This window comes from Diceros bicornis, assembly GCF_020826845.1.
Source record: "Diceros bicornis minor isolate mBicDic1 chromosome 12 unlocalized genomic scaffold, mDicBic1.mat.cur SUPER_12_unloc_1, whole genome shotgun sequence".
Taxonomy (NCBI): Eukaryota; Metazoa; Chordata; class Mammalia; order Perissodactyla; family Rhinocerotidae; genus Diceros; species Diceros bicornis.
This window is the reverse complement of record NW_026690864.1, coordinates 1,439,841-1,464,427: the sequence shown is the minus strand read 5'-3', so window position 1 is coordinate 1,464,427 and position 24,587 is coordinate 1,439,841. Positions and strand designations below refer to the sequence as shown.

Below are 24,587 nucleotides of genomic sequence, written 5' to 3'. Positions count from 1 at the left end.
TGGAGGGAGGCTGCTCCCACCCGAACACCCTGCCTATACCCCACTGTGGTACCCCAGCATTGGTGAGCATCTGCTAACTTCCGCCATTGTACCAGCATTTCAGAGGAGGTGCAGAAACATCAAGCCCTGGTCCTTGCTCAGGGTCTACCACCTGGGGTGGGAGGTGAGACTAGAGGCAGTCTAAGCTGGAGACCCCAAGCCTGCAGACCAGCTCTGTTTGTCCAGCATAGTATTTAACCTCCTTTTGAATTAGCTGCCAGATTTTTAAATTTGAGAGATGTCACGTAAAAATAAAACTAGCAATTGTGAATTTCCAGCTTCTCTTGAAAACTAGGAAGATCGACGTCACTGAGACACATTCCGCTGCGGGAGCTGAGAGTGACTGGCCCTTTGAGTGAGGCACACACCCCAGTTTTTCGCGAGCCCACCCCACCAGCTGTGGGCGTTGACTTCCCCCCAGCTGAGCCGTGAATGACTGTTCTCCCTCTCTGCCACCCCCACCACTGCTCTCCCACTTACACACTCTTCCCCTGCCATCTAGAGCACAAGTTCAGTCTCCTGGCTGTGGTCTGGGTCTCGTGTCTGTCCCCTCACCAACTGCATCTGTGCACGGCTGCCAGGCTAACCCTCTCAAAAACACTGCTTTCAAGAAACCAGCCATAGCTCAGAAATCCGCAAGATTTATTACTATTTTCTCACCCGAGTTTCATATTGAATTTTATTTCCCATTACTATCTTATCACCACAAACAGCAACCCCCACCTGGCCAGACTTGTGTCCTTGCTGGTCCCGACACCCCTCCTACCCTGGCATTTCCTCACATCTTTGCCTGTGCCGCCCCTTAGCTTAAAGGGTCATCTCCCCTTCTGTCTAAATCTTGCCCAGCTGAAGTTCCTCCTCCATAGTCAAGCCCTTGTGATGCCAAGGAGCTCTCTGTCTCTCTACTGCCTCACAACTCCTGATTGCCTTCCCAGTGATTATGTGCTCTCCTTTACTGCTCTGAAATTGGCTTACCTCCGATGGGCCTGTCTTCCTTTTCTTAAGGGCAGGTGTTATTTTGTGAATTGAGTGGTGACGAGATAAAGCCTTCCAGGAAGAATTAGGACCCAGATTTTGCCAAAGGAAAAAGAAGTATTATAGGTACTATAAGTCATATAGGCCAGGAGTCTGGAAGGTTTTTTGTTTGTTTGTTTTTTAATTTATTTTTTAAATTATTTTATTGAGGTCATATTGGCATATAACATTGTATAAATTTCAGGTATACAATATCATATATCAGTTTCTGTATAGATTGCTTTGTGTTCACCACCAATAGTCTAGTTTTTATCTGTGACCATACATATGTGCCCCTTTACTCCTTTCACTTTCCGCCTACTCCCTTCCTCTCTGGTAACCACTAATCTGTTCTCCTTATCCACGTGTTTATCTTCCACATATGAGTGAAATCATACGGTGTTTATCTTTCTCTGTCTGGCTTATTTTGCCTGGTGTAATACCCTCAAGGTCCATCTATTTTGTCACAAATGGCGTGATTTTGTCTTTTTTATGGCTGAGTAGTATTCCACTGTATCTATATACCATGTCTTCTTTATCCATTCATCCGTTGATGGGCACTTGGGTTGCTTCCATGTCTTGGCTGTTGTGAATATTGCTGTGATGAACGTAGGGATGCATAAATCTCTTTGAATTGTTGCTTTCATGTTTTTGGATGAACACTCAGTAGTGGGATATCTGGATCATATGGTATTTCTATTTTTAATTTTATAAGAAATCTCCATACTGTTTTCCATAGTGGCTGCACCAGTTTGCATTTGCACCAGTTATGTATGAGGGTTCCCTTTTCTCCACATCCTCTCCAATATTTGTTATTTCTTGTCTTGTTAATTACAGCCATTCTGATGGATGTAAGGTGAAATCGCATTGTAGTTTTGATTTGCATTTCCCTGATAATTAGTGATGTTGAACATCTTGTCATCTGCCTGTTGGCCATTCATGAACAAAATGAAAAAACAACCCACCAACTAGGAGAAAATATTTGCAAATCATATATCCAACAGAGGGTTAATTTCCGAAATATATAAAGAACTCATACAACTCAACAACAAAAAACAAAACAACCCCATCAAAAAATGGAAGGTTTTTGGCAGCAGAGCTCAGAGGTGAAGGATCCAACACAGGATGTAGCCCAGAGGGACTAAGAATCTTAGGCTTAGAGTTTAGACAAGAGCTTGAGACACGGCAAGGAACTGGAGTGCCCATAGGGTGGCCTAGGGTCCAGAATAGGGCTTGAATGAGAGGTGGGGGGGTGGGGGGGGTGGACATGACACGACATTTATATTTCCTGCCCAGGATAAAAGCCTGCTTCAGAGTCAGGGTGCCTGAGCCTATACTTGTCACTCGCCCTCTAATAGACAAACAGAGCACATCTCTTTCATCCTTTTGATATTAGGCACATGGCCATCAAATGGATCCAGTAACTTAACCCACTGTTGTACTAACTACAAGTTAGTAAGACGTTGCTAATTAACACATTGCTTTACAAGTTGCTTCATTTTCTTTTTGGAGTACATGTTGAATATTCCCAACTACGTATGTCATCAGCTTCTTTAAAGTAGAAATACTGTTTTGTCTTTGATGTCTTCTCCTATAGCTTTTTAGAATCATGCTTTCCCCCAAATGGACATGTTTTTAAAGGAAGTTTCTAACCAGTCTCTTTGGAAGCTACTATGATACCGTGACAGACCTAACCTAAAACAGTGGCCAAATTGTTAGACTAGACCAGTCCCCCAGTAGACTGGAAATAGATAATGAAGGCTAAATCCCTCTTTCCCTCCCTTCCTCTTCTTACTAAAAATAAAGAAAATTGTATTGCAGTGGGATCTGAATGGAGAAATAATAGTCATTTTTCTGCGTTGAGAAATAGAGGACGTAACCAATATCCAGCCAGCAGTTTTCGATTTCTTAGCAGTGACGATTTAAGTAAATTTCACATGAGTTGTGGAGATCTAACTTTGTTATGATTGACAATAGAAAATTAGCCTTTTCTGCCGTTAAGATTATCTAGCATTCCTATCAGTCAGGTGGAATGTGGAATGAGATGGCACAGCTGTCGATTTGAAGGTCATTAAAGTCTTCAAAGGGTTAAAAGTTACTTCCACTGATGGATTTAAAACTGCCACATACACACAAACAAGGTTTTCAAAATGCCCCATTTTACATCTTTGTCGAGAGATAGTCTAGTTGCTGCATTTTTGTGTCTAGATTATATTACAGATATGTCAATAAACCACGAAGAACCTCCGTAGATTCTAGAAGCTGGGCCATCTGTGCTTAAATAAACATCTCATGCAGCACCTGTTTTATTTTATAGGCTCTATAATCACAGTGACATTCTGAAAGAAGACCTTGAAGCCTGTGGAACAGCTGTCCTTCACCAGCCTCCGAGACTCTTACCTGGAGGTGGCAGCCATGAAAAGCAAGTCAGGTATTATTGGGATGAAATTGCTGCTGTGGAAGGATGGCCATTCTTGTTCCCAGATGCTTCCAAATGAAAACAAAACACTAGTCCACACGGTCACCACTGGGATAGACACTTGTAGTTGTCAGTTTAACTGTTTTATGGACTTGACCATTTACTTCTTTGTAAATGTATTTGTTTCTAATTGTTAATTGGATATATCCACTCAATCCCTACTCATAACAATGTTTTAAGGGCTTACTTGGGGGGAGGGAGCACAGGTAGCCTTCATCTGGTATATTAGCATACCTTCGTGAACAACCCAGGATATAATCTAGTCTAGCCACCACCCTAGAGGGATGTCATTGGCAAGTCCAAACCCCAGATGGATTCCTCAATTTCCAAGGTCATGCTGGTGATACAGGCCCCCAATCTAGAAGATACAGGCCCCCAATCTGCAAGTATGGTCTCTGGACCAGCAGCATCAACAAGACCTGGGAACACGTTTTCCCCGCCCAGGCCTCACTGAATCAGGAATCTGGGGGTAAGACCCAGCCACCTGGGTTTTAATGAGCCCTTAAGGGAACTACCCTCCCTCAGGTTTGAGAGCCACCACTTCAAGGATATCCCTTAAAGGCCATAAAGCTAGGATGAGAGAGAGAGGGGGTTAATTATTTGCAGGGTAGTTGGCCATGTGAACCATGATTCTTGTACATCCTTCCTGAGTCAATCAGAAATCTGTTCTGTACCCTCTACCCACCTTTTAGGTAGTGTGGGTTTCTTTTCATGGCCCCAGAAGCTTTGTGGCATCTGAGCGACTTATTGAGGTCATAGAATTACATATGTGTAATTTGTGTAATGGTTTGTCCAGTGTTGGCACCTGGTCGGTGCCTAATTCATGTTGCATAATTGTTGCCAGTGACCTAACTCTGATTTTTATTTTGGGGACTGACTATATTTCCTTTTATTAAAATATATCCCCACTATTTACTAGCAGAGAACAAATTATTTCTCGAGCATGGTCAGCAGATGAGTGTCTGTGAAAGCCCACCTGAAAGGACCTTGTTTCGCTGAGAGTGAGAGGGGCTTTGGGTCTGGTTATCTTATATCTAACATCATTTTCTCTACCTTCAGTGTGCCACATAGGCTGTTTTATGTTAATGATTTTCTTCAGAGTAGAATTCAGCATAAATCCCACGAAAGCGTGAGAAGTCAAGATGATGGTTTCTAAAAGGACCTTGGCACAAGAAGACTTGGCCAATCATATGTTCCATTTAACAGAGCACAAGATGAGGTTCACAAGTCCTGAAAGTGTATACATTACCTTCTGCATCTGTACTAGTGATCTCCAAACTGTGGAAAATGCTGGAAATGACCGTCCTGGTCAGTAACTTTTCAACCTGAAGCAGTAAAGGGCAATGCAAGAAAATCCTTTTTCCTGTTTTTTGTTCTTTGTTTTTTTTGTGAGGAAGATCAGCCCTGAGCTAACATTCATGCCAATCCTCCTCTTTTTGCTGAGGAAGACCAGCTCTGAGCTAACATCTATTGCCAATCCTCCTCCGTTTTTTCCCCAAAGCCCCAGTAGATAGTTGTATTTCATAGTTGCACATCCTTCTAGTTGCTGTATGTGGTACGCAGCCTCAGCATGGCCGTTCAAGCGGTACGTCAGTGGGCGCCGGGATCCGAACCTGGGCCGCCAGTAGCAGAGCGGGCGCACTTAACTGCTAACCCACGGGGCCGGCTCCCCCTCTTTCCTGTTGTTTTATCATGCAAGATAAAAAACAGCAGTCTTAAATACTCCTTTACAAGGCGGTGGAAGAAGCTGTCTGGGGCGGAGTCTTTCTGCACTCTGTAGGTCATTTGGTGATTATGTGTTGTGAGGCTCTGTAACCAGGCCCCTGTTTCTTTCTCACTGCTTTTTGTATCTGTTGATATACTATTTTGCATAAACCACAGTTGTGGTATGTGGCATAGAAAGCATATATGCATTTATAATTCTCTGTGCAAACTGACTTGTTAGACTAAATGATTCATTGTGTGACTCTCTCAACCTACGCTGCCAAACTGTGATTGTGGGTGATGAGATAAAATATCTACATCTACTAGACTAGAGATTTGTATAGTTTCTCAACATGCATAATAGAGCATTGATTTCCATTATGAAAGGTTGCATTTTGCATGACTGTTGGTCTACAGTTATGTATAAATCAGCTTTCCCTAAGAAATGATCCTTCTTTATGACCAACACAAATTTTAAAATTAATATCTGGAGGCTGCAAGACTGCTTCTTTACCACAATCATTTTTTTAAGCCAGATAAAGAAGTCAGGAATGATTACTAATGTCAGTGTTATGTTCTGTTACGATTAGGATTGCCCTTTTATGCCCCATTGTGTGTTGTGACTGGGGGTGCTGTTTAATGCACACTGATTGTCACTGGTTCACTGTCTAGCCTTGGAAAAAGTGCCAAGTGTTTATATGACCTTTGAGAGATAAGCAGTCAGGTCTTTAAATACAGATTCTTTCTAAAGAGTTTTATTTATTTATTTATTTTTGCTGAAGAAGATTAGCCCTGAGCTAACATCTGTTGCCAGTCTTCCTCTTTTTTTGCTTGAGGAAGTTTAGCCCTGAGCTAACATCTGTGCTAATCCTCCTCTATCTTGTATGTGGGTCACTGCCACAGCATGGCTGATGAGTGAGTGGTGTGGATTCACACCTGGGATCCGAACCCGTGAAGCAGGGCTGCCAAAGTGGAGCACGCCAAACTCAACCACTAGGTCACCAGGCCAGCCCCTCTAACAAGTTTTAATCATGGCATCGGGCTCCTTGCTGCTCTTCTTGCTCTAGCCACCCTCTGTGCCCCTCAGCACCCAGGAATTATTGTTGGACACTCCCCTAAGTGATATATTCCCATCTGCTTTGAGATCTCCCCTGGACCAAAGCAGTCAACTGGTCAACTTGATAAACTATTTCAGAAACACAGATTTGGAGAGAATGATCTACTTTTGTTCCTTAATTGTTAATGACACTGATGTCATTAGAATTCTAAGCCAGGCAGAGTAGGAAGGCTCTAATGGGTTATGAACTCCTTAAAGCCTGTTGAAGAGAACTGTGTTTGGTGTGGCGGCAGCCCTGCTTGTGCCCCTGACCCAACCATGGCTGTCGAGGTCTATCTCTTTACTATAATCTCATCTGCAAAATGGGGTACCTGCCCCACAGCGTACTCTAAAAGATAGTGAGAAGACTTCTGAATTCCTGCTCACAAAGTGAAGCATCTTAAAAGGAAAAAGAACAAAACCGTTCCTATCATCATTATTGATTTTTGTTATATCAGGGATTAAGTGTTCAAAGACCTTCATATGAAAGGTTTACTGTTATTAGGTGGAAGACCAAGTTGTTATTTTAGACAATCGTGAATTATTAAAATATAATTCATGTCATTTGGGGTAATTGATAAAAAATTTGTTCATTATTGCCTTCTGGAAAACATATTTTAACATAAAAATGATTACTTAAGTAATTTTATCTTATATGAAATCCATATTGAGAGTACTCATTATTTTATTTTTTTTCCAGGTGCAACTAATTAATTGTCTCTTGTTAGTGGCTACTTTCAGATACAGTTGCCCAATTGTGCTCTCAAACTCATGCTGAAAAATTGAGTCAGCTTTATATTATTTGGATTACAGTATGTAAAAACCTCTTTATTTTATTCTGCCTATTATGTTCAGAATAAAATTCAGGGTACTTACTATTTTGTCTGCATTTAAAACTTTGGTCAAGTTACCAATCTGTTGTAAATCAGTTGTAATTAGGAAATGTTGGTACATTTACTTAAATTGCAGTTTTCTGATTGGAAGCCATTCCAAGTGTATGAAGTTAATTATAGACTGTTTAAAGTCTATTCTTTTATTATCTTTTTAATTAAAGGAGTATATAATTTAGCTGACATTGAACTTTGTTTCTTCTCTGTGGCATTGATGTTATAAATTTTCCAATGTAAAGTAGACGAAAGAGAAAAAAAAAACTCCTTTAAATCCTTTGTACCTTGGGCCGGCCCAGTGGCACAAGCGGTTAAGTGCTAGCGCTCCTCTGTGGCAGCCCGGGGTTCGCTGGCCCGGATCCCAGGTGCACACCAGCGCACCGCTTGTCAGGCCATGCTGTGGCGGTGTCCCATATAAAGTAGAGGAAGATGGGCACAGATGTTAGCTGAGGGCCAGTCTTCCTCAGCAAAAAAGAGGAGGATTGGCATTGGATGTTAGCTCAGGGCTGGTCTTCCTCACACACACATACAAAATCCTTTGTACCACTTTGCAAATTTTCTGATTTGGTGTGTTTATGTAGAAACATGGGCAAGACTCCATGCAAGGAGAGCCATGGCTGTTGTACTCCTCACCCAATTTGTCCTGAAATCAATCTGCATGAAAGCCTGGTTTTGTGCTGTAAGTGTTGGCTTAACTGTTCAGAAGTCACAGAGTCTAGATGCTGTACCTCCTTCCATAGCTCATTTGCTATTTGACCCCATGCAAGTCAATTAATGGGTTTTGTCCTTTTGTGAGGTATGTATAATAATTATAGGAAACCTTAGCTAGTTCTTTCATACCAGAGCCCAAAGGATGGTTACAGTTGGTGGGGACATTAGTAGCCTCTTGCCTTGGCTTTGCCTCTGCAGAAGTCACGTGTATCAGTCACCAGCGAGACGGTCTCTGATAATTCAGTCCATCCCAACTACTTGAACTAACTTAATTCACCCTACTTCAACTTGTTTCCAGGTTTAACTCAACCTAAGTAAACATCTTTTCAGACCAGAAGCACAATTGATTTACTCATTATGAGAAATGAAACGGCTGAATGGACTAGAATTTGCTGGTAGCCTGTGATTGCATTTTCCCGGTAGGGAAATCTCTTGTGAAACCAAATGTAGAAAAAGGTTGCTTCATTTACATAGAAACAGAACAAAGGAATTGGGTGCATTATGACATTGGTGAGGTCTAGACAGAACCAAGAAAGGCAAGTTGCTGAAGGGGCTTTCTACCAAACCAGCCAGAAACCTTAGAATCATTCTGGGAAGTTTTTAAATAAGTTCAAGGATTCTGATGACCCATCCCACTTTATTCAACTCTTGGGAAAAACTAGAGTTAGGTCAGGCAAAGATTATAACAATTAAGATTTATTAAAGAAGGTTCTGAATTGTACCTAGACTTACTTTTTTTCCAAATATTTTCTTATGAAAATTTCCAAACATAGAGAAAAGTAAAAGGAACTGTGTAATGAGCATCCATATACCCACCACCCAGATTCTACCATTGACATTTGATTGCACTCCCATATGTGTGTCTCTTCATATTTCCATCCATCCATCAGTCACAATCTCTTATTTTTATGCATTTCCAAGTAAGTTGCAGACATTAGTATACTGTTTTTTAAGTTTTTACTTTTAAATTTTTAAAACATTCACAAAAGCCGCTATAATAACATAATGAAGTCCCGTGTACCCCTCACCCAGATCCACCAGTTGTCAACATTTTGCTAGTCTTGTTTTATCTTTCCCTCATCCACACTTTTTTCTTTGAGTAGTTTAAAAGAGACAACATATTTTACTTATAAATACTCACAAATACTTATATCTCTAACATATAAGGATGTAATACATTACCATTTACCAAGATTCTTTACTTTATCTGATACCTATTTCTTGTGAGTTTGTCTTGATTATCTCAAAAAAGTCATTTTACATTTGCTTTGTTTGTATCAGGATCGAAATGCTATCACCTGTAAACTGCTGGTTCAATCCAGATACATGATGATACTCCAGCCCAGTTATTTTGGCAAGACAATGTCATAGGTGGTGCTTGTACTTCGTTTTTTTTTTTTTTTTTGTGAGGAAGATCAGCGCTGAGCTAACATCCGATGCCAGTCCTCCTCTTTTTTTTTTTTTGCTGAGGAAGATTGGCCTTGAGCTAACATCCATGCCCATCTTCCTCTACTTTATACGGGATGCCGCCACAGCATGGCTTGACAAGCGGTGCGTTGGTGCACGCCCGGGATCCGAACCTGCGAACCCCAGGCCACCAAAGCGGAGTGCGTGCACTTAACTACTGCGCCACCAGGCTGCCCCAGTGCTTGTACTTCTTATTACACCCCCCTCAGGCCGCATGTGATGTCTGGTTGTCATGTTGTTAGGAAGACTGGTCTGTGGGTTTGAACATTGATAGACTGATGCTTCAGTATAAAATTTACTGTTATGCATTTTCCACAAAATTATGATCATTTCCTAGATGCATTCATTAATTTGGACTTACAAAATGGTGACTTTTCTAATTTGTTAATTTCTTCTGCATTTATTAGTTGGAAGAACTTTTCCCATCAACTACTTGTTAATTGTGAAATGCATTTTTTGACCACAAAGGCAGGATAAATGCTTGATTCTCTCCCTTTACTTACCAATTTTCAGAATATCAAGTTGTTTCCCTAGCAGCCTCCAAAGGTTTGTTTATTTGTTTATATTTTTAATTTTGGTGAAACACACATGACATAAAATTTACCATCTTAACCATTTTTGAGTGTACAGCTCAGTAGTGTTAAGTACATTCACATTGTTCTGCAACAGATCTCTAGAACTTTTTCGTCTTACAAAACTGAAACTCATATCCATTAAATAGCTCTCCATTTCTCCCTCTCCCAGCACCTAGCATCACCATTCTGCTTTCTGTTTCTGTGAATGTGACTGCTCTAGGTGTCTTATGTAAGTGGAATCATGCAGTCTTTGTCTTTTTGTGACTGGCTTATTGTACTTAGCATAGTGTCCTTAAGATTCATCCATGTTGTAGAATGTGACAGGATTTCCTTCCTTTTTGAGGCTGAATCCAAAGATTTTTTATTATTTTTAAAACTTTTTATTATTTATTTTTTAAATGAACTTGTAGATTTTTATATATTTGCTGTGTTTAAGTCCATTGCACTCATTGTTCTTTTTGGTGCTCAAATTGTCCCGTCCTTGGCCAGCAGGAACCCTTTCAAGATGGCCTCTGAGGCCTTTTGACATGACTCAGTGGTCTTTGATAGCTTCCGTACTTTCTAGTATGACAAGGTTTTCCAGGCTCGTCTTGTACATTTCCTGCCCCAGAACTAGAACAGGGCATTTCCCTAAGGGAACCTGGTTCCTTTTAGTATCTAAATACCGTAGTCTAGGCAGCAATATAGGCTTCCCTTTAACTCTTTCCTAATAATACCTTAATTTTTAAAAAATTTCATAGTAAGTATATAACAGGAATCAACTGTTGTTGAGATGGAAATGTGATCTGTTTCTCTTAACTACACTTAAGAGGAGGGTGACTATCTGTGCAGTGATTTGAAACCATGGCCGCGCATTAGAATCGCTCTGTGAGCCTTAAAAAATCCCAATGGCTGGACCACACCTCAGGCCAATTTTATTAGACTCTGTAGGGGTGGCATTAGGCACCTGGATTTTGCAAACCTCCCCAGGTAGTTCCAGTATGCAGCCAAAGTTGAGAATGCTCATCTAGCAATGAAATCATAACCAAAATAAAATTAAAAAAGAAATACCAAGACTCTGGAAATTCCCTTAGTCCAGAATATATTAGGTTCTAGACTTTTCTGGATGAACTATCTTCTACCAACTTGATTAAGGGGCCTTTGAAAATATGGGAATCTCATAAGTAACCCAATACTACAAATTTCTAATGTGCCTCCTATTTCTGTGTTATAGATCTGAACAAGCGTCAGCCTCAGGCTTATTGAGGGCACAGTTGGGTCAGCACATGGCCACCTTGAAAGAACGTGATAATTCTATCACAGAAGAGGTAGCTAAGAAGTCTGAAGTTTTCCAGTCAAAAACGTGGACCAGAGGACAGGGGTTAGTAATTTTTATTTTTTTTAATAAGTTTCAAGATGTACAAATTATTCATTTAAGGAAATAGTCATGTTCTTAGCAATGGTTAACATATTTGAAAAAAGATTAAATAATAGTGAGGTTTTATGGTTGGTTTTAACTTTCTGCTCTCAGGCCTTTTGCATAGTGTTTTATGTAGGAATCTCAACTCCTTACATAACGTTGATTCAGGTTTTGGAGCTAACCTAATTAAGCATATCTACCACAGCATTTTCCAAGGAACTTAGAAGCCTCTTGTGGCATCCTGGTTTTCTTTCTCCACTCCATCCAGACCCGGGAAACAGAGCCGTCTTCCGTGGCTGACGTGTGGGCTGGGGGCGAGAAGGTCCGAGGGAGTGGAGCCTTGCTGTGCCGGGTCCAGCCTAGGCTAAGGAGTTGGTGTTTATTGAGTAGATTCTGAAAAGCCGGCAGAGCTTTGCGAGCGGGGCTGTAATGAGGTCTCTGCTGCGCCTTGGGGAGTTCTGTCTGCTTGGAGTGGGACTGAGACGGGGAGGAGCGGGCCCTGCTGTGGGCCAGACAAGACAGCGAGGGGCCTGACTCAGGAGCTGGCGCAGAGGGGAGCGTGAGCTGCTGAAGAGACCAGGGAACCCATGGAGCAGACTCCCAAGGAAGGCAGGAGGGGCCTGACTCAGGAGCTGGCGCAGAGGGGAGCGTGAGCTGCTGAAGAGACCAGGGAACCCATGGAGCAGACTCCCAAGGAAGGCAGGAGGGGCCTGACTCAGGAGCTGGCGCAGAGGGGAGCGTGAGCTGCTGAAGAGACCAGGGAACCCATGGAGCAGACTCCCAAGGAAGGCAGGAGGGGCCTGACTCAGGAGCTGGCGCAGAGGGGAGCGTGAGCTGCTGAAGAGACCGGGGAACCCATGGAGCAGACTCCCAAGGAAGGCAGGAGGGGCCTGACTCAGGAGCTGGCGCAGAGGGGAGCGTGAGCTGCTGAAGAGACCAGGGAACCCATGGAGCAGACTCCCAAGGAAGGCAGGAGGGGCTCCAGCCCAGGAGCCAGATTTAGAGCGTTCCCGTCGTGGTCCTCGTCATTCCCTGGAGAAGCCATACACTCAGAGAGATGGCCTTTCCTTTCCTAAATTTAATGTCTTGTGAACGTGTCTAGTTTCATGTATGTTTTCTCATCCTTATATGTAATATAGGGTTTTCTGGCTTTGATGCTTTTTATTTTTATCGTGCGCAAAGTTCGAGGATTCTGCATGTGCCCCTCCCGGAGGCGCGGCTTGCCATCTCTGCACTGAAGTCACACACCTGTGTGGCTGTGCGGTCCAGAGCCTCGGCCATCACCCCTCAAGCCTCTCAGAGCACCTTCAGTCCTTCTCAAGCCCCCCTTTCTTTGCCCCTTTGATTAAAAGAGAGTAGAAGTGCTTTTTTAAGCATTTCAAACGTACAAACATAGAGTGATAAAATGAACCCAGGAATCCCATGCCTACCAGCCCAGACTCACATGTGTCGTTACCATTGCACCCTATTTATCTCAGACCTGCTCCTCATCTTCCTTCTCCTCATCTTCCTACCCCTCCTCCTTTTCCCCCTCCCTCTTGGCTTCTCTCTCTCCCCCTTTCACGCACCTTCCCTCCCTTCTTCTGCTCTTTCTCTCCTCTTCTCCCCTCCTTTTCTCCTTCTCCTCCTCTCCCTCCTCTAACCTCCTTCCTCCCCAATTTCTTTCTCCTGAAATAAATTATTATGGAGATACAGCCCCTGTGCGCTTCTCCTCAAGCCCCTGCCCCTTTTCAGAGGTAATCTTGTGCTATCCTTCCCACACACATTTTCATTTCACTGCACTTCCTGTGACTCAATAAATAACCTATAGTTTTGTTTTGTTTGAGGTATGATACCAGTTGTGTGAATGTTCTTTGAGAAAGAACCATGTTCTTGAGGAAAAACAGAACCTGTGTTTTTTAGATCTGTTCCACACCTATTGATAAATGTAGATCTTTTTTTTTTTTTCTTTCTTTTTTTTTTTAAGTCAGGAAGATTAGCCCTGAGCTAACATCTGTTGCCAATCCTCCTCTTTTTACTGAGGAAGATTGGCCCTGGGCTAACATCCGTGCCCATCTTCCTCTACTTTATATGTAGGATGCCTGCCACAGGATGGCTTGATGCACCTGCCATGCATATGTCCACGCCTGGGATCCCAACTTGTGAACCCTGGGCCGCTGAAGCGGAGCAGGGGAACTTAACCACTCTGCCACTGGGCTGGCCCAATAAATGTAGATCCTAAGAAGGATTTGTTTTCCGGTTTTGTTGTCCATTTTCTCTAGTACCATTTTGTAACAACATTGTATTCCATTCTTGTTCACTCGAGTAGGTCACATCTCAGCCGTGTCAAGGCTGAAATAAGCAGTGGTCCACTGCCCTTTCCTATCTAGTCATCTTCTTTTAAAAAGGTGTTGTTTATATTAGAAAACATATTCCCAGTTCCAGACAACCAATCCACTCATAATTTTTCAAATAATAACTCCATTATTTTTTTTTTAAAGGATCTCTCAGTGTTGCTTGGTTTTTTGTTTTTTTTTTTAATTTTATTTATTTATTTTTTCCCCCAAAGCCCCAGTAGATAGTTGTGTCATAGTTGCATATCCTTCTAGTTGCTGTATGTGGGACGCGGCCTCAGCATGGCCGGAGAAGCCGTGCGTCGGTGCGCGCCCGGGATCTGAACCCGGGCCGCCAGCAGCGGAGCGTGCGCACCCAACCGCCAAGCCACGGGGCCGGCCCAATAACTCCATTATTAATGAGAAGGGGCTGCCCAATTAATAACTTATGAATCAAGTGCTATTCTGCCTCCCCTCGTAGGTTTTTTGTTCCCTTTTAAATCATCCTGATCTCATCTTAGTGACAATCATAAAAATTACCAATAAATTAATCACAAAATCTGTCCTTAAAAATCGAAGTAAGCAGGCAGTTTCTGAAACGGTTAGGTTGTGACTGAAGAAATGCACAGCCGTAAAGAACAATGTTACCAAAATGACGTGGGCAGGGCAAGCCTTGCGAACTTTAGAACAAAATGCTTTTGTGAGTTCTAGGACTGCTTTGATTTACATGTCATGCTTTTACTATTAGCAAAATCAAGTATCTTTGGTTGTTTCCCTGTATTGAAACAATATACACCTTTAGTAAATAGCATGAGTTACATATTTCTCTGTAGATAAAAATCTTAAAAATAAGAGATTTTCAAAATTTAAGAAAGTTCTACTAAAAATTACTTGGCTAAGAGTCTAATGCAGCTCAGAAATATTTACTTTGATCTCTTGGGTAAATGGCTAATTAAACAGTCACGTGTAAATGATGTTTACCTGTGGGTCCCCTTGCTGTCAGCTAGAGTCAGTCCTGTCTCTTGAGTAAATACATCATTAAAGCCGCTGAAACTCAGATTATGTCCCCTTGAGACCAGATAAGATCCACAGCATCCGCATACCCTATTAGGCAATTACATAATTGAGCTGCAGGCTTTTAAATCAGAAAAATTTATAATTACTTTATGTGGAAAAAAAAATGAGTTGGGTGCTTCATTAAAACACAAAGTGCCTTAATACTCCTTCTCTCCTAAGTAATGTCTGTTTCCACCGAGGAGAACTTCTCCAGGGAAAGCAGAGTGGCTTACTGGTGGCACTCATAGAGTGCCCCCACCACACATACCAGAAAGACACATGACTAGTCACAGAAATACCTTCATCTCTCCCTAAGGATCGACTGTTCTCTTGGTCTTCTCTCTTGAATACTCATTTGCTGGCTCATATGAATACTTTCCCCTTTCTTTTAATTGCTGCACAGATAAAATCCCCTTCCTATAACTTAGACATACCTTAGGTGATGATGCTTGCATTTCTCTTTAAACATTGAAAAATTACTTCTGGTGTGCAAGAGGAAGGTTCTTGAGGAAAAAGTCAGTTAAATCTGTGTATTAGGGGAAATTGTCATCTGCTGTCTACATCCGTGGTTTTTAATTCTCCTGCTTTTCTGTCTCTGCATTAACAGCACTGATTTACATACAGAAGGAAATGTAATTTTATTAAATGCTTTCACATTCGCTTTCTGTTTGTATTTGTACCATCCATCGCAGAAATCAGATTCCTTTGGAGCTAGCATGTGTTTTTCTTAAAAAACTAGCAGGAAAAAAAGAAAACCAAACTTGGAATATTAAGGTAAACAAAAAGGAGAAAATAAAATTGCCCGTTGACGTTGTGGTGCATGGTTTTTAATATTTAATATATTGGCAAACATGGGTTGTACTGTTTGTGTCCATAGCCTCTTTTTTTCCCACTTGTCACAAGTGAACTTCCTTTCATACCATCACATGTTCTTCTACATCATTTCCAACAGCTGTGCAGAGACCCCTGTGTGGCTATTCCACTGTCCCTTTAACCAGCCTCTTGTTCAACATTTAAGTTGTTTTTAATTTTTCCTGTAGTAAAAAAATTTCAAAGAACATCTGAGCAATTCAGTTTGTACAAATATCCATGCTATTTCCTTAGAATGAATTCCTAGATGTAGAGTTGTTAGGTCGAAGGGAATGCGTGTCTTTCAGCCTTTTGCTCTGCACTGCCAGATCTCACTCTGGAGGGGTCATCAAAGTCACAAGGAATGGAGGAAAATATATATATATATAATCTGAGCTCTTTATGAAACTGGGTGCTATAAACCTTTTTTTTTTTTGAGCACCAAATTGAGAAGTGCAAATGACATCCAATTTTTTTGTTCATTTGACCTTTATATTTACCATTGAGGTCAAACTTTTCCCCTACCTATTTGTGAGCCCTTTGTGGTTCTTCTTTTATAATTTGCCAGTTCGTGTCCTTTGCTCATTTTTCTATTAGGTTAGTAATGTTTTTCTTGTTGACTTGTAAGAATTGTTTTTATATAAATTCGTACAATTTGTTGCAATATTTTGAGCAGTTTGATTTTTGCCTTTCATTTTTCTTAATGATATTTTGGACACAAAGTCTTTTCCGTTATTATCTTCATCTGTCTATTTATGCATTTGAATATCACAGTTAAGTTTCTGGATATAAATTAAGAGGCAGCCTAGATGACTCTTGGGGTTCTAGACCTAGCAGGAACCGTAACTGACCTTTGAGAAAAATTCTGGTAGAATTGAGCCAGTAATTCTAAGTGTCCTGCTAAGTGTAAATCATAGGACGATTTGCCTTTCTAAGATGTCAAATATGACCATCAGTCATTCTACAAATAGTGTGTGCCTTGGCATTGAATTTCTAAGCCTTTTCTCCTGGCTCCTGGGAAGGCAGAAAAGTGAGGAACTAGTTTGTTCTATTGACTTAGGCTCCAGACTGCTGAGAACAGTGAGACAGTCCCCAGTCTCCCTCCTGGGCTCCAAATGTATGAAATCAAAGAGAGCCTTTATTAGCTAACAGATAAGTTGAGACCCAAGCATAGTCTATTCATAAGCACCATCAGGAGGCCCATGGTAAAAGTGTTGTCTGGTGGCATTTTTCAGATAGCTCCAATTTGCAGAGCCCATTCAGTCCCAGCATGAGCTGTGTAAAGCAGCTTGTTCCCTCTTCTCTGGGCTTTTGTTTCTTTGTAGGTATGGGTTAGTGTTGTCAGTTTCAGACTGCAAGCTCCTTCAAATTGGGGGCTTCCTTAGAAATATGCCTGGCTAAAACATCTGCAAACAGTACATCCTGAGAATGTATTACAGATGTTTTTCCTGACTCTGCAGAAGTTGTTTTTGACTAGAAACCTCTAACCATTCCTTGTCTGAGATTGACTTTTGTTTCTGTCCCTGCTTATCATTATTACCTGCTTATTAGGGATTTATATTGTGGGTTCCCTTATGAATGACCCATTGGGCAGATCTGCTGCTCTCTTTCTTGGCTCTGTGGTCCAGTAAAGTGAAGCCAACCATTCTCATGTAATTTGACCATCCATCAAAATCCTTATAAAATAAAAGACTCATCTTTGAGAAATTATCTCTAGGATTATCTTAAAAGATGAGTCCTTTTATAAACATCTCTATCAAAAAAGTAAGAGAAATCCTAGAGATAAGAGTATTGAGTAGTGAAGATAAATGGGATAAAATATATGAAATAAGTGAAAACCTGCAGTATGCCCACTACTTTATTTACCTCACCATGGTAAAAAAAAAAAAAAGAGGGCAGAGTGTAGAACTAGTAGCAGTGGTGGTATTCTTATCAAGTATACAAGGACTTATTAGAAAGACATTTGCAGGATTATTATAGCATTTTATTGTGTTCTTTTGAAACCCAGTTGGAACCCAGCTAAAGCAAAAGAGGGTCTTAATATGAAAGAGGTGCACAAAACAGTGAGATAAATTGTGTGTCATCATTGAGGGCCCAGTTACAAGTAATCTGAGTCATTGACAATCCAAAACAGTTTCCATTATCTGCAAATTCTACAGTAAAAAGTGTAGAAAGTCCTTTAACAATTTTATTCTTAAAATATGTGTTAAAACAGTGGCTCTTACGAAGTCATGCCAAGAAATTATTAGTTACAGCTATTGCATAAGGTAATACGACGAAGAAATACATATTTGAGGCTCTCTCAGAATGTTTGAATTATTTTAGGAAAAGAAAATTATAACTTTCACTTCAGAATTTGGGTCAGTTCTTTTTGTTCATATTCTAAAATGCTTTTCATAGATCCAGGATGATTGGGCACACAGAATAGGAGCTTATCTCTCTGTGGAAGCAGACAGACTAGAGCAGGAGAGGTGGAGGTCTGGAAATGAGACAGGCCACAGTGGTCCAGCTTGCGCACTGACAGTTGAGAGATGGCAGGTCAAGGAGGTGACACTATTCTTCACACCTGTCTTCCTGGACAGATTCTGGAAGCAGGTGCAGTACAGTGGTCCATGTAGGCAGCTGGGATTGAGGCATTATGGCAGCCAGTGATGGGAACCAGCCCTGGCCTGAGCTTCGAGGGCAGGACTCTACACCTGAACCCCAGTATGCAGAAACAGGGATACAATGCAGGTCATCCCAACAGAGAATTGTCACAACTCGAGTAAAATTCAGGGACTACTTTATGTAAATAGAGGAAGAGCTCCTGGTTACTAGAACTGGACCACAGACAGGTGCTGGCTACAAGGCTAACTTGACACCAAGTCCTTCGGCCGAGGAGACTAGAATTCCTTAAATCCCCTAAAATCAGCTGCTCCGGCCCCTAGGATAGGCCGTGGATCCAGGTGGCCAGCTGGTCCAGGGGAGGGCAGAGGGCAGGAGCCTTGCAGGGATATCAAGGCCGATGGCAGTGGCCTTGTATGTTCAAAGCCAAACTTACAAGGCAAGATCTTCCATATTCTGCCTCTGTGATTCTTCCTGTCAGGGCATCTTCATGAGAAGAGATGATTATCTTCCCCCTTGTTCACTAGAGAATTCTGTTGTTACCCCTTCGCTCTCAAACTAAAGATGACCTATGAGGCTTTGTCCAGTTTTGCTCTTCATATTAACTTGTAGAGTCTCGTGTCCATTCTACAGGTTGAGTTGGACATTTCCTTGTATTTACTACTGTTGCCAGAGACCAGGGAAAGGTCAGCACCACCACCGAGATTTCCTCTCCCAGCAGCCTGGGCAAATCACCACTTCCAAGTAGGAAATGAGAGAGAAACACACTCTGGCAGCGGGACAATGTCATCATTGGTTGTTTAACTCTTGTTACCAGTATAGTTTTATTTCTTGGGGGAAGAGTGTTGACCTAGAAATTAAGAGACATGGGTATTTACCTGTCCTGTTAATTTTTACTTTTTCTCTGCCTCTCAAGTTGGCTGTGATAAAATCTGTGCCCACCTCCCTGCCCAGGACACATGAGGCGATATGGGTAAGACAATTTGGTGCCCTTTGAAAACAGATAGGCAGTGTGGCTAGTAAGTTTCCTGAGCTCCCCAGCAGACTTAGCAGCAAAGTGCAGAGTGTGTTTATCCTTGATTGACAATTATGCTTTAAAATAAGGGCAATTCTCTTTTTGCTTAGTGTCTCCTTCTCAGCCACCAAGGTTTTCTACAGTCTTCTCATTTGAGGGAAGTTCAGGGGTCATTTCTGGAAGGATGGGGATACTGCAAGGTCACATTTTTCCACATCTCTTTCTCAATCCAAACCAACAGCATTCATGCAATGAGAGAGTCGATCTTGGATAAACCAGCCCAGGTTCACAAGAGTGGTCACATTTCACATACGTACTTCACAAGCAGAACACTTCAGCATGACATAAGATTCAGGCCACAAAAAAATGTATTATTACAAGTGTAAGTTGTTGTAAAGAATTAAATTATGCTGCAAAATAATCAGATGTTATTTTATCTTGAAGACATTTTAATTTCAATTAAATGTCAGGAAGCAAATTAAATCCAAAGTAAAGCTTAACCTAAAATTATGTCTGAAGGCTGGGTCTTTGAGACCAACGGGAATGTGGCTAGAGTTTATTTTTATTTCTTTTAAACACTGTAGGCAGCAGCGTTATTGAAAAAAGCCCCTACAGAAGAGTGTGACGATAGTTCGGCCGTTCACAGTAATGAATCATCTTGCAGCTTGCCATCTATTCTGAATGACAGTAGTGGAATAAAGGAAGCGAAACCCACTCTATGGCTCAACAGTGTTCTTACAAGGGAACAAGGTAACTGTTGTTAAAGGGTCTGTCCACAGCAAAAACGCATTCAGAGTCAACGCAAACACCCTTTCTCAAGGTGTACCTATAAAAAAGCAGACTCAAGAACACTTCTAATTTTAATATGTATAATATGTTATTTGTTTTATACCACCTTCCAATAAATATATGTTTTCATTCAGTCTAACAGGAATAGGAAACCTAATTGTAGATCTGCTGTCCTGCTGAATTTCCAATAAAATAAGTTTTTATAAATTGAAATCTTAACAGGACTAAGCACTTGGCAGTAGATAATTATTATCATCCCACAAAGATGAAGATGATTCTATGAAAATGAGTCCATCAAGTACTTCACATAGAGTACTGTGAAGTTTTTGATATCACTTAATAGAATTTACTCATAATTGGTAAACATTCTTTTTAATTATAATAGAACCTTTTATAAGTTTAAACAGATGATTAAGAATCAGAGTTTATGCCCCCCAAAACTTAATAACCAATTTTTAGTATCCAGAAATTGTGATTATTATTTTTTTTTAAAGATTTTATTTATTTATTTTTCCCCCCAAAGCCCCAGTAGATAGTTGTCTGTCATAGCTGCACATCCTTCTAGTTGCTGTATGTGGGACGCGGCCTCAGCATGGCTGGAGAAGCGGTACGTCGGTGCGCGCCCAGAATCCGAACCCGGGCCGCCAGCAGCGGAGCGCGCGCACTTAACCGCTAAGCCACGGGGCCGGCCCGAAAATTGTGATTATTTTAACGTTATTGTTAAGACATGCCAATAAACCGCTATAATGTATTCCCAAGAGAGCTATGAGTTGCTCAGGATATATTCAGAAGCTGATACACATGCACAGGATTTGAGGCTCGCTTGTTTTAAGCCCCAGTCAAATTTGATAGATGTCAGGCTAAATCATTTTGCATGAAAGCAACATAGAGATACCTTAGTTTTAGAAGAGGTTTCTTTTTAGGAACAGTACTATTTCAGACAAGAAATAAACTAAGCAAAGAAAGGAGGTGGGGAAGCAGTGAAAATAAAAGGAATGGCAGTTAAGAAAAAAAAAAAAGCAAAGGCCTATTCCGTAAATATAACCTTGAAATACACTTTTATTATCTTGTGTTTGATTTTTAGACGTTTCAAGTGGCTGCGGAGACGAGAGCAAGGAAGAGAGCATGGCAGCAAAGATTCCAATCACAGGTAAAGTTATGGTTGCCTAAGAGTTTCAAACACAGGATTCAACCTTGTTTTATAATCAGAACATTCTAGGTTAGTGGTGTGTGGACTCTGCTAAGAGCAAGTATATTCAACTACTACGTGCTGGAGGGGACGATTAATTGTAAGAGCATGATGTGTGCGCTTACATTAGCAGAAACTGAGGTGGAAAATAAGCATGCCTATTGAATTCTTCATGATCATGTTACACAGTTACACGTGTGAGCACCCCATCACATAGCCTTTCAGCACCTGCGTCTGTGTGACAACGTCAGTCTCCGTGGGGAACACCAGTCATTGTGTGGCCAACTACAGCTGTTTCTGATTTTACTCTTTTCTTTCCTGTGATAATTGAATGTGTCTCATTAAAATAAGAGCAGGAAAAAAAAAAAATGCCAGACAAGAAGCTTGCTTGTGCCTCAGTTACAAAGCCCATGTGATAATTTAAAAATTTTAGCAGTAACGTTTCATCAAGACCTATTAAGATTTCTGCACATGTATTACGCTTGTTTAGCTGGAATCTGAATATCATTACATTTTTAGTTTTAGAATATCAACAGCAGCAATGAGTATTCTGAACAGAGTTCTATTTGTCATACGTCTAAATTTACTAGGATCTTATTTTGTAAAGTGGTACACTACTTCATTATAAATTCAAAGGTCTGACTTTAAATATTTATACAAGTAACCACACCACTGCACTGCGGTACTGAGGCATGCATCTGCATATGTGGTCGTTTTGTTGTTTATAAGCGGAAAAGAATAGTTTTCTTTTATGACAATACAATTCATAGCCTGATGATTAATTTTTTAAACTCATGTTTCTGTGATGAACTCTGGTTTTGAAAAAAGAGTTTATAATAGAGCAATTATTGTATATATTCTGCATCAGATAATATTTCATTCCGAAATACAGAGGTTTTCTTTTCTTTTAAACATTTTCCCAGTGATATGTTTATTGCATTTTTATTCTTCATTTTGAGAAAACTCTGGTAGCGTTCCCTCTTTATTTTTTTGTTAGTAGAAGTGTAGATGATCCCAAATTGCAGATAATCAAGAAGTCATTTGGAGACTTTTCTCTTGCATTTATCTTTGAATGCAGAAGTATCTAATGACCTCTGAATTTATTTCAGTTAAAATTATAAAGACTTATTGGAGAGAAACCAGGAAGTGATCTCGTTGCCCATTCTTGCTTCTCTTTTCAGTATTCTTTCCAGTCATTCCCTGCTGTGAGCAGATGACTGTCCTCAAAATTAGTGCAAACGTTATTTTCTCATAGACTTTCTTTATAAGAGAAGAGATAGTTAAGTACTGGAGTTTCAAATCTTTCTTTTTTTCTTGTAGAAAGAGGTGTGATGTGCCTAGAAATAATAAGGGCTATTTACCATTAAGATTTTTAAAGAAATTTTAATTCCAACAACCTACCGTCAGTCAATTAATAGTTGGCAGTTTTAAAAAAATGCTTTGTGGGGCCAGCCCGGTGGCGTAGTGGTTAAGTTTGCACGCTCTGCTTTGGCGGCCCGGGGTTCATGGGTTCAGATCCTGGGCGCGGACCTACACCCTGCTCATCAAGCCATGCTATGGAGGCATCCTACATACAAAATAGAGGAAGATTGAGAAAGATGTTAGCTCAGAGACAATCTTCCTCAAACAAAAAGAGGAAGATTGGCAACAGATGTTAGCTCAGGGCCAATCTTCCTCACCAAAAAAAAAAAAAAAGAAATAAAGAAAAAAATCCTTTGTGCCTGTTGCATGCCAAAGTTTTAGACATATAAAATAACTTGGGAGATATAAAAATAAACTTTCAAAGCCATTTACTTTGAGCATTTCCATTCTGTCCTCGCCACCATACTCTCTTTCTTCTTTGCTCCCCACCCGCTGGACTTCCCATGAAATTAATGTTTGAGGGCCTCATGTGCCTTGACTCTTTAATGCTGTTGTCATGTCTGTGATTGAAACTACTTTGCTCTCTAAGTTCTTTTTTCCCCAGTTTTTTAAATTGAGATATAATTAACATATAACATTGTAATAGTTTAATCTCTAAGTTCTTGACCATTATCTCTTTATTAAATTTTTGTGTCTTTGGCATAATTATTGGAGATTTGGCCTTGGTAGAGTAAAGCAGGTATATAGTTTGATTTAAGATAGAGTCTGGGGCCAGCCCAGTGGCGCAAGTGGTTAAGTACGCGCGCTCCACTGTGGCAGCCCAGGGTTCTCAGGCTCAGATACCGGGAGTGTACCGACGCACTGCTTGTCAAGCCATGCTGTGGCAGCATCCCATATAAAGTAGAGGAAGATGGGCATGGATGTTAGCTCAGGGCCAATCTTCCTCAGCAAAAAAAAGAGGAGGATTGGCATGGGATGTTAGCTCAGGGCTGAGCTTCCTCACAAAGAAAAAAAAAAAGATAGACTCTGCCTCCCCCTTTATAATAGTTTTATTGAGACTTTCCTGTTTTATGGGCTGCATTCCTTCTAGAATATTCCAAAGAAAAGGAATATTCCAGAGGCTGTTCTCAGGGTTGAGGGGATGTTGCAATTGAGCCTGGGCTTTGGCATCAGCCGTCAGTGTCAGCATTTTACTCCCTGCTCTATTTCTCCACCTCCCTGAGCCTCTGTACTGGGAAAGCAGACATACCACCTGGCAAGATGGTCTTAAAGTTTACATGAGATCGTGTGTGTGCAAGTGCCAGGCGTGTACTACACACTCAATACATGTAAGCTGCGATTTATAATAATAATATTCATGTGAATGTTAGTAGTAGTATTGATCTTCTGCACTGGCCCCACAGTCCCCAGTTTTTCAAACCAATGCCATCTAGTTAAAAGGAATCTCACAAAGCAAACTCAAAGAGGAAAAGAAGCAGGGGGCTGGGAGTACAGTGCCACAGAAAGCATAATCCTGAGACGAGTCTTGGAAAGGCATCTGAACACCACCTCCTGAATTGCGGTAGCCACTTGGGACCAAGACTCGCCCAAGCCCTGTGCTGCCATAATTCCTCCTAGACAGTGCTTCCCAGTGGTACCGCTAAATTAGTTTCTGCAAGAAATTTCCACTTAAGAACTCAATTGATGATTTGAATCCAGAAGGATATTTACCCCATCAAAAAGGAATCTTGAGGAGAGTTGCATGATATTTTTGGAACTTCTAATTAGTCCCGTGGAGAAACCCTTAGAGAAGAATCACAACAACGTGGTGCAGTGGCTCCTGGGGCTCTCACTGGTCAAGGCCCAGCATCTCTGCCTGTGAGTGCCTGTGTGCCATAACTCTTACAGGCTCACAGGTGAGGGCGTTGCAGGGCACACGGTTCCCAGGCGACAGTCCTCCCCTGCTGTGCCGCCTCACCGTGTGGATGGGCGGATGCAGCATTTCCCCAAGCGTGTTCTGTGCCGGCTCCACCCCGAAAATGCTTCAGGGAATACACATTC

At 41.2% G+C, this 24,587-nt stretch overlaps 1 pseudogene; it reads left to right on the top strand.

The window, feature by feature from the left end:
- LOC131401614 (centrosomal protein kizuna-like) overlaps positions 1 to 21,272 on the top strand; it is a 49,145-nt pseudogene extending 27,873 nt beyond the window's left edge.
- The last annotated feature ends 3,315 nt before the right edge of the window (positions 21,273 to 24,587 follow it).